The sequence below is a fragment of the Bombus pascuorum genome, chromosome 1 (assembly GCF_905332965.1).
Source record: "Bombus pascuorum chromosome 1, iyBomPasc1.1, whole genome shotgun sequence".
NCBI lineage: Eukaryota > Metazoa > Arthropoda > Insecta > Hymenoptera > Apidae > Bombus > Bombus pascuorum.
Window position 1 is genome coordinate 20,840,994 of NC_083488.1, and position 17,174 is coordinate 20,858,167.

Consider the following 17,174-nt stretch of genomic DNA (forward strand, 5'->3'; position numbering starts at 1 on the left):
TTTGCAGTAGTTTGCCGCTATAGATAATTTATTTAAGACTCGAGGGGCATTAGTGTACATGCAATGTTTCTACAAATGAGTCGAAATTTTGATTGTCAATTATTTATATACTTCTTGAAAAAGAAAAAGAAGGATCTGTATAATCTCATGTTCGGAAAGATGGTTCTAAATTGTTCAGGGTGATCATTTATTTTACGACAGCTTCTTTCATGATACAATGTAGAGTTCGTATTATCAAGATTACATATACATACATAAACATTTAAACGCTTTTATAAAATAAAGAAGAAAATACGGCCAAATCCATTTTTACCCATTTATCGATATTGACAGACGTTATTAACCTGCAACATCATTCCGTACAATCCATTTTTTGCCGTCAATAACGCGTTGTCATATAATAACGATAAATCATTTAATTAAACGTCGGAATAATTAATCAGTTAATTTATTTGGATATTAAACAATTTCGAAATATAAACAGACTTTTAACGTCGATGATGATTAAAATACGCTGAATTATGTTATGCATGAAAATAATGGTGCTACCGTATTTCGTTATTATATACTTATGTCGTATAAATTTATATGCTATATTTAATTTGTATGAATTTGATATGATTTTATTCTCTGTTTTTCGTACACGAAGCTCATATCCGCGATTCCTATCAACTGTTCTGCGTTTAATATTTACCTTGGATATTTCAGTCGTAAATTACTCCCTGGTTTCCAAGCAGGCTTCATGGTTTCCTTTAATATCAATTCCTATATATTAAAATTCACGTAATAATTACTCTTCTTAATTGCTGAAAAAACACAACACGCTCCATTAAAAAATTTAATATGAAACTCAGATCAAAGGAAAATATTGTATTTACGTATAATTACGATAGTTAGACAACCGGCGCAATACCTTTCCAATCGCAAAGCATCCACGCTTATCTTATATAATTTCATCAATTTTCTCCACTTTTTACGAGATTACTCGATTTGCCAAACGAGCTTCTTACATAAAAATCCGACCTATTACCGCATCATTTGTAACATATACTCAAAGTGATTTGCCCGCAATTTTTCTCCACTTTCCGTTCGGTTGGACATGCGGCGTTCCCGTTTCATCCTTTGTGTCCCCTTCTTCCGGCAGAAGAGGCGCGTGTGTGCGTGGATAATCGATGGCAAGAGGCCGCGGGGAAACGAGACCACCAAGATTCAGATTTAACCTAATTTGCTGAACAAATTGCTCTGTCCCTCGTGATTGGCCGTGGCTCTCGGTGCGTCTGGCGAGAGTGGAACGTGGCGTGGAAAAGGGTGAAAGCACACAGCGGTTTCCGGATGTGCTCGACGTGTCGTGAATCGTCCGCGAATCAAAGCGAATTTATGCTTTGCAAATGGTGACGTGCGAACAGCCAGTCGAGCGTAATTCAGAAGTATCGACGGCGCGTTGGACAATGGAGATTTAATACCTCGACATCGTGTATATGTATTCTGTCGTGGTACGACGATCGATGTGGCGAAGACATCGAATCTGTTCCGTTCAGATCCGAGTTCTTCGCCAGACATGTTTGTGCACTGAACGAATTACAATTCGGTCGTATCGGAATAGTTTTTATAATATTAGAGCAGTGGAAAATAAATGACCGATCGACGTTCACAATTTAAACCTTTGCAGTACGGACCTGCCTCCTGACCATGATTGATGACTCGTCGGCGTTGCTTGATATCGTATTAATCTTTAGCTTAATTTAATCGGTATTAATGTCGTGGATATTACATTAATATTCAGAGTAAATGAAAAGAGTAAATGTATTAAAGCTGTTTTATAATTTTCATATTTAATACTTCGTATTTAATGTGCGCAGATACTTTCATAAGTCGTAGTCAGACATATCAGAGCTGAATCAGTGTAATTCATTCGTGTAACATTTTTCGTTTACTATGAAACTTAGAAGCTCGTTTATTTTATTCGCAATAGATTTGAAGCTTAAAACAACGTATTTTTCGAAGATGTCGATTTTCATAATTTTCCTAGGAAAGTTCGTCCACTGTAATTAACCGTCTGAGTATTTAAAAGCGTAATGTCAATCTAGGAAGAAGTTTGAAAAATAGGCAGAAAGTAACAGAAACGTATCATTGAATTTAATTAATTACGTCGTAATAATTCGTTAAAACAAAAGCGAACGTTATGGCGCGTACCGGTAAAACTCTTTATTAAGGGAGAAATTTATTTAAAGATATTAAAATTCATAATTTCATCCCGAATACATTTCAAGCGTTATTCCAGATAATTTCATCTTACTCGCAATATCGAAATTATTAAAAAGTAATCGCTAATCGCTACGATAATTACATAGCGAACACGGTCTTATTCCAATCAATCATTTATTTCCCATCAACATTTCATTTCTATATTTCTTATACGTACGATTCATGTATCTCTGTAGAAGGTATTAAGCTATGACATATACATAAATGAAACAATATGGATAGATTATGTCATGCGTTGACTTTTTCATGAGCGATCCTACTATGTCTGTAACAATACTTTCGCTCGCCGCAATTAGTATCTATATTCTTGAAGCACGTAAAAATGTCAAGGACCTTTCGAGGTTACATACGGCCGCATTGAGCGTTCTCGATTGCTCGAGAAAATCAATATTTATGTATAACTAGGAAGACGGTTGGGAAACAGGCCGATATGTATCCAAATGAGATCATATCGACACTCGTATTTTTATTTCGTATAATATTTATCTTTATGCAAAAGAATCTCCCTAAACTCGTTCCCCATAGATCAATTATCTTCTTTTCCTTTTCTTTTTTTTTTTTTTCAAAACATCAATATATCGAAACGATACATCAAAACTTTTTTATTCCATTTTATTTTGCATTTAGTTTCACCGATATCTTTATATTATATTTTACAGTTGCTATATTTCACGCTTATTCATCTTCGTATTCTCCTATCGATTACGTTATACATACATATATCGGCAATGGATTTTCAGCAATAGACGATAAACAAGATGAATGACAGCAAATCCTTCACCAGTCAGTTGATTAACGTCTTGCGTCAGAACTCGTTCCTTTTATGGCTTCTGTACGGGTGAACCGATACAAGCTTGTTTTCCAAGTTCGTTTCGAAAGGCAATACTCTTGGTCATGTTTTTCAGAGGCGTTAACTAATTTTGCGAGGAAGAAGAGAGGCTTAAATGGTGGAAATCAGCCAACGTTTGAGCCTTGGTTACGACCTCTAGCTCTATAAAATCCGAAACGATCGGAAACGTCAGTAACTGACAAACTTCTTGCCTAGTTAACTGTCTTCGAAAACACTGGATGAACGTGGCTGATGACAAGTTGTAAGTTCGACCGACTGACCCATTGTCATTGTTACACTCGGATGTAGCAGAGTTTCGTCGAAACTGATTGATATTGTGCACGGTTTGTGCTAATATGTATTCCTTAAGACCAGCTTTGTTCGCTGTTTCAACGTTGACACACAGAATAGGATTGCAGTTTAATCGAGATAAAGTCGAAGTTGAATTTAGTACAAAATCTAACTCTTATTGACTTAGCGAAGTATTTATATATACGTGCGTCATAGTGTAGCGTGATTGATCAATTTAGAATCAACGAAGGAAATAATTGAAAAGCTTCCTGAAAAAGAGATATATAGGTCAATGGTAAATATACACAGGAGTGGAATGTATTTCTTAATCAAATGGTCGAATTATTATAGAATTTTTATTTCCTTCATACATACAGAATTATCAATACAAATGTAAAACATGTAAATATAAAATATAGAAATTATCGATTTAAACGTGTCCTGGCTAGACTAATCGAAACGATTGTTTCTGCAATTAGTGAAAATATGCAACTGTTTTTGATAACACGAATGCTTACTTTTACCAAGAACTTGTTCTTATTCTTCTCATATTGCTTTAATTCTACTTAATTAGGTGTAACGTATATGCATGCTAAAAGTTGCAATCTGAACGCAATTCGTTATTTTGTCTTACGTATGCTTTTCCCAGAGAGCTGTTCGATCATTGAATTAAAGGATTTGAGCAGCGGATGAAATATTGATTCGCAAGAAATGAGTTTTATTGTAGAGGGTGATGGTTTGGCATACTCGAAGGGGTTGATTTATGGAGTGACCCATAGGGTTTACGAATTCTGGGGCCTAGGGCTATCATGCGTCAGAACGTAATACACTTTTCTGATTTATTCCGTTCGAAAGGAATAAAAGGATCGATATCCTGTCGATACGATTCGAAGTCGGAAGAAGACGAGAAGTTACTGGCTTCGTGGCGAAGTCAATTAACTCCTTTGATTATGGTGCTCAAATAGAATCCCGGACGGCCGCGCGAACGGGAACGCTTTTCATTTACGTTTAAATGAGTTTAATTAAATGAAATTGATACTCCTTTTTCGCCGTACAGGTTTCATGTAGCATGATACTCTATCCGTGGGAACGTATGACAGGGGTGGAAAGCGAACGCTGTTATAGAACTGTCTAGATATTTGAAATTCAAACTGAACGACACTCGATTATCGCGCTAATACTTTGAATATTCGAATAAGCACAGGATAATTTCATATTTGAATGATTGGTCCGTGTGATTGGAAATTTGCTTATATTCAGATTATTCGAGATGGAACGAATAACATGAATTCTCCGATATGCTCGATCGGTTTTGCAACAGTTGAAAGATTTGAAGTGATAACGAGAATGCTTAATGGTGTTATAATGAGATAATGAGTTTTCATTCTTCAGGCTCGGCAGCATGTTGATTCGTATCGTTACTCTAAGAAATCGTTTTCTCTCGCAGGTACGTATAGTAAAATAAAATTGGAGAATTGACAGCGAACGCTTTAGAAAATTATTTCTGCATAGCTAAAATTTTTCTTGCAGTTTTGATATCAAGCACGAAATATATATCTTCGAAATTTCTTCCATAAGAAACAAATTGTAAAACCTTCGGTATCTATAATAACTTAAAAAAGAAAAATGTGAAATTTAATCTCACTCATTCTCGTGCTATACTGCAAAAGAGTTAAATTAATCGAATATATATTGCGTAGACATATTTCGTATATTAAAACTTCATACTGTGCAAATGTACTACAAAGGGACTCGACTGATTGTTTTAATTCGAGTAGCTTCAGCAGAAGCTAGCCAGTCGAGCTTTGAAACTGCTTAAATTATTCATATGGATCCAATCTTGTCAAGCTTTTTCAAATAATCAGAGTACGCGGCCCGGCATTCGAATTATTCAGATTCGTTCAAATATCCGAGCTGAGTTTAGTGGAAACCCATATGCTGTAAATATCGATAACCTTCCGAGAACATTATGCAAGTGTTTCTAAAGTAAAGAACACGTAGTACAATAGGATCGAAATCCTGAACCGAAAAGTAAACCGTTCCGAGATTGAAGGAGATGAGCCGTAGTGGTTGTATTTACTTGGTTCCGCGCGAATAAGATAATATCTTTACGTAATTAGCGAGCCCTTTGAAGTAGGTCAGTCCAATTATTCAGCCAGAAAGCATTCGTTTCGGCGAATAAGCTTATTATTCGGTGAATAAGCGTTACGCGAAATATTCAGCGACGCTGTTCTCCATCGCAGCGTATCAGATATTTATCGTTAACTGCGAAATCGTGCCAGTATCAACAGCGAAACTATACACAGTGGATTATTAAAAGGATACACTGTGGCCACGGTAATGGCCAAAGGGTGGACGAACTCTCTGGAGGTTTAAATAGAAGTCAAACAGAAACTCGTGGCCGGAGGTCGCGTCTTCGTTCTCAAAGTGGTCTCTAATTTGATAAAATTGGACGTTGCTAAAGGATCGCTGCGGGGAAAGCTTTAAAACAAGACCGAACATCAACCGTGACGTGTTTTTTTCTTCTTTTTTTTTACCATAATGAGAAAAAAATGATTTTAATTGCACCTTTTTAAAACCGTCGCTATAATCGGAAAGAGAAATTCTTTTATCTATCCCGTCGATATTATTAATTAACGTCATTTTCACTTGACTAAGCTCGGTCTCTCGCGCGTCAAAATATAATAAGAGTCTCTCGACGTTGTCGATAAACATTGCATTCCTCTCACAGAACCGTCTGTCCCCGGACGCGGAAAATTCTCGATGAGAATCGGCCTCTAGCCGCGCTCGTATCTATCATTACAGGAAAACTGGAAGCATCGAGAACCGTCTAAATGGCTGGTATCGAATGACTATCGAAATCTCGGGTCGTGATCATCCAGAGTAGATAGGGTCACTCGAGAATTCGAACCACGGCCACAATTGTTTCTCTCTCTCTCTCTCCCCCTACCCTTCCACTTTGGTTCCGCTAATCGAATCAAATTGAATTTCCATCCTGTTCGTCTCTTCGTTCTCCGTGGTTTCTGATGCTCATTCGTCGTATCTGCCACTGGGCAGTCAATAAAAATGAACGATCGATTTGGTTAAGTATCCCTCCTTCGAGTAAGATTATATAGAGAAAGGGACGAAACGAAGAACGACCCTTGATTTCGATGGAGATTCAAGCCGAGCCACTTGTAATCCATAAACAAGGAAAGGGCACAAGATATTCGTGTAACAAGCTTCCCACGGTGCGTTCGTTCCGCATCGGCAATAGGGCAAAACAGACGAGTGCTTTCCGGTGGAAAACAATGATGGAAGTACAAAGGAGGTCAGAGACGCATTTGGCGGACGTCAGCTTTATTGTTCCTCCCAGTAGCAGAAGATCTGAAGCAGCGGAAGCTGATTGATCGCAATCAGAATTTCCATTGCGCGGCTCGGCCGGGTTAAGCGTGTTCTCGCAATGGCACAGAGGAGTGCATCCAGGGAGAGAGAGAGAGAGAGAGAGAGAGAGAGAGAGGGTGGAGTAGATCCTCGGAGAGGTGACGGCTACGAAATTTTAACCCTGAATACACCGGTAACTTGGATGCAAATAAAAATGCATAAACATGCACGGAATGAGATACGATATCGGAGACGAACGGATGGCGCGTCTGAAATTTCGGGGCAATATTGGAAATTAAAATTCTAGCGTGATATTTGTTACCGGCGGATTCGAAAGGCTTTTTAATATTTACACGAGTCTCGCGAGCTATCGGGCACGTTGTAGCGCGTGAACGTTACGAAGGAGAAATTGACGAAACGCGTCAAGTAACTTGCTACAGAAACCCGTACGTTTCACAGAGAAGCAAAGGAAGAGGGCAAGAAGAAAAAAGCAAAGAAGTTGCGTTCAGAAATGTGAGAAATCGTCGACATGGATGGGTCATTGCATTTCTGATTGACGAGTTAGGAGGAGCCATCTAGTATCGACTTGTCTTGTATTACAAATTCAGCCGGTGCCGTAGTTTGCGAAATAAAAAAAGTCCCGTGACACTTTTCAAATGCATCCACCTTCTCTATCGTCGATAGCAGTTAGGATGAAACGTGTCAAGATCATGATAGAGGTAAAAGAGAAACGATAGCGATCGTTTTACCGTTGAAAGACTAGAGAATATATGCGGCACACGTCTGACCATAATCGGAACGTTTCTACTATCTTCTTGAAACACGAAACGAGGGACACAGCGAGCGACGCGAAGGGACGATCGAAAAGATTTTTCTGATACTCGAAACCCACTGACCCTCTGCCTTTTTATTTCGACTCGTTCGTTCCAGTCCGCCTTTGCACCGTCGACATAATTCCTACGATTGGCCGGATGCCTTTGTCTTACTCTTTACGAGGGAACCTATTGCCAACCGGAAAATATCGAACGCCATCTAAATTTATTTAAACGCGTGACGAGACTGTTGATCGAATTAAAAAGCTAATTACTAAAAGCCAGACGATGGTGATTGTTAACGGAATAACTAGTTCGAAGCGCAATCTGGCGCTCTCGATTACCAGTATCAGAGAACAATTCGCTCTTAGTCACCTTTCGGAGCAACGCCTCGAGGAAGAAAAAAAGCTGGGCAAAGTTTCGTGGAAATCAATCGAAGAAAGAGCATCCCGATGAATCGGACTCTCGTCAAAGAATCGAACTCGGATTATGCGCGAACAATCCGCGAGCGTGACAACGAGAAAGAAGAAAGCAGGTGAAAGAAAGGAAAAGAACTAGAGGGGATAAGAGAAGAGAAGAAAAAAGGAGAGCGAGAAAACGAAACTTTCAATAGACGTTGGACGTTGGATCCACAATTATCCGTATCGAAAATCGATCGGCAGGGGCCACTTTCGTGGCCCCGTAGAAAAGCCAGAGCGGCAGCATAAAAGGAGGGGGAGAGGTGAGAAGGAGGGGAGGGGCGAAAGTGCAAGAAACAGGCGAGAGAAATAGAGTGAAAGGGGTTGACAGCCCTGGCGGAGAAGACGAGACAGAGAAGGAAGGTGCGCGTAGAGGAATTTTTGGGCAGCAGTCGGCCTCGTTATGCTGGAAAATCTGAAATCGATTGGAGGGAACCCGGCCCGTGTCGGGGCGTCTGCGCGACGCAGACATCGACGCAGACGCCGAGGTTGCTCGCCAGGTCGATAGCGGAGCCCTGGTTAAACTCTGCGAACGAACTTCGCTGATGGTCCGTGAGGAAAAGAGGCGTAGGTTGGCGAGAAGAAGACGAGAGGATCGGTGTCGGGCGACAAGGATAAAAGCAAACAGCCGAGAATCGACTGTTGGATCCTTCAGACTTTCTACCGAGGACCAGCATTGCGTCGATGAATTAATTACCGACAATCCTCAGGCCCCCGCTTAATACCGCCTTCTGCCAGCCAAATTAGATCGTCGCGTCGTCGAGCGTCCATCAGTAGATCGCTTATTTCCGGGATCCTTTTATCGGCTATTTGTCTTCGGTCACAAAGATTCCAGATCTCGCTTGTTTTCCCTCTTTCCAATTTTTTTGTACAAAATTTCTTCTAATAAGAAATTTAAATTATTTATAATAAATTTCCTCTTGTTAACGGAAGATGGTTAGTTCGTACGATGTTTGGTTAATATTATCGTGGCTGAAATTGGGCCAGCAGGGCTTACTGCTTGGTACTTTGGTACTTGGAGCTTTCAATGTTTAAAAGGCATTCTACGTATATTATCATTACGAAAATAATATAACGATATATGACTATGATAGCACATTTATATTATTATACGAGATGGAATCGTACATACATCTGAGCTTCACGTATCTGAATATGTGTGTCTAATTTTTTCTGCGAAGCATCGTCAACGGAAAATTATATAAAATACTCGTGATGAAGGTATTTCATAAATCTAACAATAGTCCACATTATTCAAACTATCTATTATCCGTGGCGTACTATTATCTCGCTGCAAAAATCAATAAGCCTGACCTTTTGGTGAAAAGCAATTTCATGGGAATAATTTCAAGTTATTAGATAACTCTCCACTTTTGACTTACTCTCGCACAAGGGATCACATTCTTCTCCGTTGCCAGGCCATCCTATATTATCGTAATGCTATATTACTACGCTGCTGCATTACCACAATATATCACATATACCATTCTACTAATAGCAGTTTCTTCATCCCCGACATTCGGCTTGTTCCTCTAAATTGTCCAGAAACGTGGTCCCGTAATTGTTTCGAACATCGCGCTTGCTAAAGTACCAAACAAATATCGCGCGAATTGTCCCAAGATGTTTTACGGGAACGCCTTATGGTATAATAAACTCGAGGAACAACAGCAGTAAGATAACGGAGGCCGGTACTTGAGGGTATTCCCCCGGCAACCATTGTAATTGATAACGCAAGGGAAGTGATCAGTATTTGAAATGTTATCCGTCTCCGAAGCCCCCGAAAGGTAATTGAAAAAAGGGAAAAGTCCCAGCTTGACAGCAGAGACGAAGGGAAATGTTATCCGCGTCGGTATTCGACCGAGATAGTATTTGTTCAATTAAACGGAAGCTCGTAAGGAAATATATGTAAGTTGAGCATGGAAGGAGGTCAATCCGGGAATCAAACTCGAATAACCGAGGAACGATTGATCGTAGAACGAATGCGTGTACACATTTCCGTTTAGAAACAATTTCTCTTTTTCATCAAAGTGGATCGATAGCGGGTGAATTGGAAAAAATGCGCGAATAATTTGAGAACGTACGGTAATCATTAATACTAGGATTATGATGAAAATGTAAAATCTGTGTCGAAGAGACGGGATTGGAAAAATATTTAAATATATGAAACGTATGAAAAGTTACAAACCAATATCCATATATCGTTCTAAAAATTATGTAAATCTTCGAAAAATACATTCTTGTAGATAATGAATATCTAGAAAGTTTCTGTGTAGAATTTTTAATTGGTCATTTCTACTATTTGGACAGTTTTCTGATTAACTCGTCATTTAGATCGCCAATTTGCTGGGTATAATTTTTATATTTAGAGACATCAGATCTCCGTGGCATTTCCCTTAAAAATAAATATCGTATATCTACGTATAGAGGAGACAAAACCGGCCTAATCGAAATTGACGTTGCTTGTGCTATTTATTTCTTAATTTCTAGATCATGAAAGTTTCCATTTAAGCGGCGATCCGATTAACGTAAGAAACAAAAATATTTCAGAGCAATATCACTCTGTAAATTAACGAAGACACTATTTTTGCTGCACGCCGGTATAGATACAATACATAAAATACATCTTTTAGAATATAAAAAATTGAAAGGGAAAATTTATTTTGGAATAAACCCGCTTTATTCTTCATTTTACATTTTTTACACTTAACTTTTATGTACAATTTGATATGATATTTCTATTAATTTCAATTCGTACGACGATTATTAACTCGACTTTATATTTGACGTATAAAGCAATTTCTAATGAAACATGAAACTCGATTTCTAAATTTATGGACTAATTTAGTCAACAATATTGGAGAAATGTCATCCTATTATTATTGTCAGATCAGAAATATAGTAGCGTCACGTAGATACTTAGAAACAAAATAAGAACAGAACATAAAGATTCGAATTTGTAAAATAGAGAAATTATATGAATTTTTAATATCGTAGCTGGTATTTTTGCGAATACTGTTCTTAACCGATTGCCCTTCTTCTATGTTACGACACGATATAAGATATTTGCCATGGGCTATAAGAAGGATCGAGAAACGAACGAGTAGAGACCTTGTTATATTGGTACAAATTCAAAATCTAGCAACCCCAAGTTTCTTACAACAAAGTCTTGGGCGTGATTTATCTCGAGTCCGCAAAATAGTTTGTTCTGCACGTCTTGGGAATCATGAACTCGACGTTACTGCATTGGGTTTCCAGAGTCGCTTGCTGACGTGCTTAGTCCGATTCTCAATCAGGGGTTTATACTTGCTGTTCGTATGCGCATCAAAAGTAGTTACTTGCAAGAACTAGCAACACAACATCGATTCAACATTTATTTTTCTGCTTATTATAGTCTGCGGCGGAATACGAAAACTGTTACGTACAAGACGACTGATAAATATACAGCAGCGGGCAACAGGAAGTTTCAATATACAATACAGCACATAGAGAGAGAGAGAGAGAGAGAGAGAGAGAGAGAGAGAGACATATGTAAACGCCATAATTTTATAAAATGGAATTTTATTTGACAGAAGCGATGAATAACTGCGGTATCTGTACTATACAGAAACAAAATTCATGTTTCGCTAACTCCATGCAAGATTAAATCTTTCGAGTTAATGTTTCCATTTCCGAAGAATTAAGTTAATATTCAATTGATATTATGATTAAGAAATTTTTCGGAGGACATGAAGTTGATTAGTTTGGTTCCTAAATGTGTTAGATAGTAAAAAATCTCTGATACAGAAATTACTATATTCTATATATTATTTCTTATATATTAGGTAATATATATATATAAATATTACTAGTAACATTCTTTAACTTTCTTTCTAATAGAATATTGAATAGATATATTTAAAATGTTATTTCGTTGAAAAATATTAAAAAAGAAGTATTGGAAAGTTCGGATCAAATCTTTATAACGAAATGAAAATTAACTTCTTGTTATCCATTTGACGTATTGTAAAGAAGTAGAAAATTGTTTAAATCTGTTGGCAACCTTATTGTCCTCGTTTAGAAGAAATTCCGATGTGATTCACCGAGCAACTTCAAACAGTTCAAACTGTATTACTTCAATGGCTGAGAAGAAGACAGGAAAGATTGTACTTTTGAAACAACGTTAATGAACTGGACTCGATAAACTTTCCTTATCGGTTTTCAAGTCGTAAATCCTTATGGTAATTATTAGTTGATTCGAAAAGTTGAATATATTACATCGAACAAATTTCGCAACTTTTATCCGATATATAAACGTGTAATCGTACACAGTTCCACGGAACTGGAATCTTAAGCAAACTCTTGAATCACAAAGCCACAAATTATTTGCTTCAAACGTTAACCGTTGATTCTGTTCCGTTTTATTCTATTGATTATATATTTCTGTTGATTCACATTATATGCTTACGAATAAGTTTCATATGGAATTTTATTTGCACATCGCAAAATTTTGCACACGTTGAAAGTTGCTTACAAAATCTGATTTTTATTTATATTTCGCATTCGAGTCAGCATCGTTACGCGTATCATAAAAATACATGTCGACACCGATACGGGACGTACCCAGCGACCGTGTTCAAATAAAAAATATTCAGATTTATCAATAGACTGCGTATATTTATGCAAATTCATATTTTATATGAAAATAAAAATGCAAATGTCATATCATATTGTAATGAGTGAAAATAAATGTCCGCAGCTTTATCGAATACAAGTATCGTTTAGCGATGTCTAATTTATGATACAAAGGTCGATGATATGCTTAGAATCGAATCTTCGAGGTATAAAATTCCTCAGTGACCCGACACGCTTTTAATTCACGCAGATATTCAAAATTTCACAAAAATCCGGAATCCAAGACCTTTCTAGTATCAAACATTCGACGTATCAAGCTGCCAATAATCCATCATTGTATTTCGATCCATATTAGTATCTAGAATTTCATAGGAATTGAAAAAATTGATGTTCGTCGCAATTTTTGCAGAAAATGAAACGTTTGAAAGTAGCGTTAAAGAGAAATTGTGACGACGAAGAGAAAGCCAAAGATCGAACAAAACTCCGCATACGGTGAAACGAAACGGTGGCCACGACGTTCGAGATCTGCAACGACCCACTGAGCGTCCCGTTCCAAGGACAAGTGGAAGAAGATCGGTCAGGTAGGAAGTACTTTTTAAGAGATTCAAGGGCTTGGGGATACTCCGGGGAGCTCGAGTATCAGTTTCACCGTACTCTTATGAGAAAATCGATGTCGACATCGAGCCGGCCCGATGCGTCCACGATGACGAGAGTAGCGCGGTGCAGTCAGGTAAAGTGGGATATAAGAAGAATCGGGATAAGATCCCAGTCGAGAGTAGTGGTGGCCGGATCGACGTCTTTCGAGACTTCGAATCCCGTGGAAAACCTCTGCTCGATAACGCTATAAATCTGCTCGAGGACAAGCGATGCTCTGCCTTGCCGCGCTCTAAGGTTTTACCTTAAGCCACGATCGATCGAACCAAGTGACAAACGTCGTTGAATAAATTCGTTCCTGGCCGTGGATCTTCTTTTCTACCTTTGCTATACCTTCCGAACCTACTGTGTGGACGTTTCGAGCGAAGCTACGCCGTTCGGTACCTCGTCGATTTAACCACATCGATGTGTTTACCGTAACCGGCACGGCGACGAGAACACCGGCAAATGCATCGGGAAGTATGTCCTACTTTACGGATGCATACCATATTGATTCGCGTTCGAAAATTCGCTCTGCGTACGTGCTCACCGATTTGTAGTACCGTGGAAAAGTGTCACTTATTGAGAACGGGAGAGCGTCTTTCCGGTTGATGCAGTCGCGAACCCTGTTTCACTGGATGTCTAAATTATGTTAATATAGACGTTGCTGTAGTTGGGGTATTGGAGTTCGAATTAAATTATGGTATCTGGATCTTGCAGGAGTAATTCTTCGGCATCATAGATAGTTTTTTGAATTCGTATCTGGACGATAGAAGGTTATAAAAAAAATTGTAATTTTAGAAATTGTAGTTATATTTGATGAGAGCAACGAATAGATATAATATATGCTTTAGAAATGGACCGTTATCAACATTAAAGAAAATATGTCTGATACATCGTAGTGTACCAATTTTGAAACTTTTCTTTCATCGCAACTCTGCGTCATTTTTGTTCACATCATGGGTCGTTGATTACCAATCAAGTACTTTTTACATAGCTGAGAAGTTAATGACAGTGTTCCCCATTTCAATTGATATTGTTTCTATGCTTTTTTATTTCCCTACAGAGGAAGAGCCAAAAAACAGGGATTTCTTGTATCTTCAAGTGGAACACTTAGGCTGCAACAGACTTAGCGATTCTTAGACTGCTACGATGTCAGTTTTGTCAAAGGAGATTCTATTATTTGTAGATATTAAGTCTGGAATAGTCGTAGCAGCGTAGGAGCAGGCCGTGAAAGTCACAAGTTCTTAATGGTTCGTTCGTACCAGCAAAGACGTTGAGAAAATATTACCTACGTTGTAAGAAGCTAACAAGCGCATTATGTGATTCTTTCTTCCCCTCACAATAGAACGGAGAAAGAATATCGAATCAATGTAAGAAAATGTTGATTTTCATGAAACGCTAGTGGAATTTGAAGAAAATGCTGAAAGAGCAACGCAGGAATTGTAGTATAAGGTAGTTGTCGGTAAAAAGCTGCTAGCTAAATACTGTGTGTGTGTGTGTGTGCTTTTGAGAAAAGAAAATGAGTTCTTTGCGCGATCGATTCTCTCTAATCGCTTCGTGTTTAATATATCCCCGGATATGAAACGGACCTATTCGCTTCTTTCGACCATAGCGAGATTTTCTCTTTAATGGAAAGGCCACCGACCGGAAAGGCAGAGAGATTTTAATGCGAACGTACATAAGCGGCACACTAACTGCAGCACGAATGATTTCTCTGTTTATGTACTCTTAAGAGCTTTGCTATAAAAGTAGAGAGTGCTCTTAAAGGTTCGCTTGCCTGCGTACATACATGGTACAGCCGATTTGTCAAGATTCTGTCTTTCACGGCTACGAGCTTATCGAATCGACCTTCGCACACTGAGATCAAAGAGGGAACTTCAATTCGCGATTTACGTACAGAAATACATAGAAAATTATGTTCGACTTCGAGCGTCTTGCTTACAATGACGTTTCCGACCTCGGTTATATTTGGAACTTTTATCGCTTTTAAGCTTCTATAATTAATAAAAGATAAATTCTATCGCAGCAATTGCAAGAATAAAATACCACGAAGATAAGAATTTAATGTTAATGCTTATTGCAAGCGAGTGAATTTCAGATGTGAAAGATCCATAATCTACTGTTCGAAATTAGAATGAAAGAAGAATACATTGTTGTCCAAGATTTGAAAAGAACGTAATTGAATAAGACACGAGAATGCCTGAATTGTATAAAAGAGATTCTAAAATAGACGAACAGAGAATTCGTGGTTATTAAGATGAGTTACTATCGAGTACTGATTATGAGAACTAGCGTTAAATCGATAAACCGTTTTCGTTGTTAAACTGAATAAATGAGAATTACTTACTGTATTTATTTGTATTAAACTTATATTTATGTGTACATTTTAAAGCTATTCTTAGCATGCTAAACTGCCTTACAGCGCTATAATTTATTCTATCCTTCGAAAACTCCTACAGCATAGAATCTGCCTAGGTATACAAGAGATTTCCTAGCAATCCATATCAATTACTTTTGCTTCAACAAGCTGGCAACTCGCGAGCAAACATCGCAAGCAAAGATTTTATTTGCAAACACGTATATCCAAGAATTATTAGTCTTTAGCTATTTCGTTTGTTGCTAGACGTTGCATACTGGTAAATGCAAAAAAAAAAAAAAAAAGAAGGAAAAATACAAACCAAGGAATTCGTTGAGTCACGACGAAATAAAATTTATTTGACTTTTCAGTGGGTACGTACATTCTATACGTGGCTTTAGAAGAATGTAAGTCGGCTCGTAACGTTAATGTAACGTTAGATGATGCTAGCGAGGCTGAACCACTTCTTTAAAAATTCCGTAAAACTCTTGAAATATTAAGACCTCGCTAATAGACGGTCTATTTCAAAATGGGGTCGCCGCCATTAAAGTCGAACTTCAAGAATTTTGCCCCCGCGTATCTAAGTCTTCCCGTCGACTAGGGTCGCTACTATTTCAAAGTAGACGTTTACGCGACAGCTGTCGGAGACAGGGCTTGCTCATGCCCTGCAGAAGGGACGAGTTCGCTACGCTTTTTCTAGGTCTGGCTAAATTTTTGAACAGTCGTGTGTTTCAATAGACAGCGAAAGTTTCTCACTCGGAGAAAGCTTTTCTTCCATCTTTCGTTCTTTCTTCTGTTATTTCTCTCTAGCTCCTTCTGTTGTATTTTTCGCTTCTCTTCGAATGATCTGCTCTAGTTTGTCCTTTCTAGCGATAGGATCAAGTTCAGCCTGTTCACTTACAAATCCGAATCAAATCCATACGTTCGTATCATAAGATTTGAATAGCACTCATAACATACAATGGTTCGTTCACTGAACTTGTGAAATATTCGACTTTCGTAAGCTGGTTTCGAATCTGAGAACGAGTACCCGCAAGTTTCGAAAATCCACTTACTTCGATATTAGAAAGGATCGATAGTTTGTAACAAGTACTAATCGAGTCACGAGAATCAGAAAATCGTTATACGATCTATACACTCTATTTTATTGCTTCTTTCTACAGCTATTTAGAAATAGTATTTGACTTATAATAATATATAATAATATAATACTTTGTAGAAAATTACAATAGCGAATGATAAGCAACAAAAATGATTTTAAAAGAAAATGAGGAATTTCTAATAAGATGCTGATCAAGTTTCGAATCTGTTTGTCCAATGTTCGATTCTACTTGCGAGTACTTTTATCATTTTTCACAGTACTCGCGCAGAGATCCAATCTACTTGAAAATATTTTTTCTTCGTTTCGAAAACCTTCTGAGTAATTTGAATCTACGGTGGTTACAAAAAGTATTTGTACACCATTGTATTTATTACAGTATTTATTTACTAATTAATTAAGTCCAAGTATATTAAGTTTTATAAGTACTACTAAGTATTAAGTACTACTCTGG

At 37.9% G+C, this 17,174-nt stretch overlaps 1 long non-coding RNA gene across 1 annotated transcript; it reads right to left on the bottom strand.

The window, feature by feature from the left end:
• Positions 1-1,021, bottom strand: LOC132908157 (uncharacterized). The gene is made up of 3 exons (XR_009658322.1): positions 914-1,021; positions 695-806; positions 1-344 (listed from the first exon to the last, which is right to left on the bottom strand). It is a non-coding gene; the product is annotated as an uncharacterized LOC132908157 (long non-coding RNA).
• Between the last annotated feature and the right edge of the window lie 16,153 nt (positions 1,022-17,174).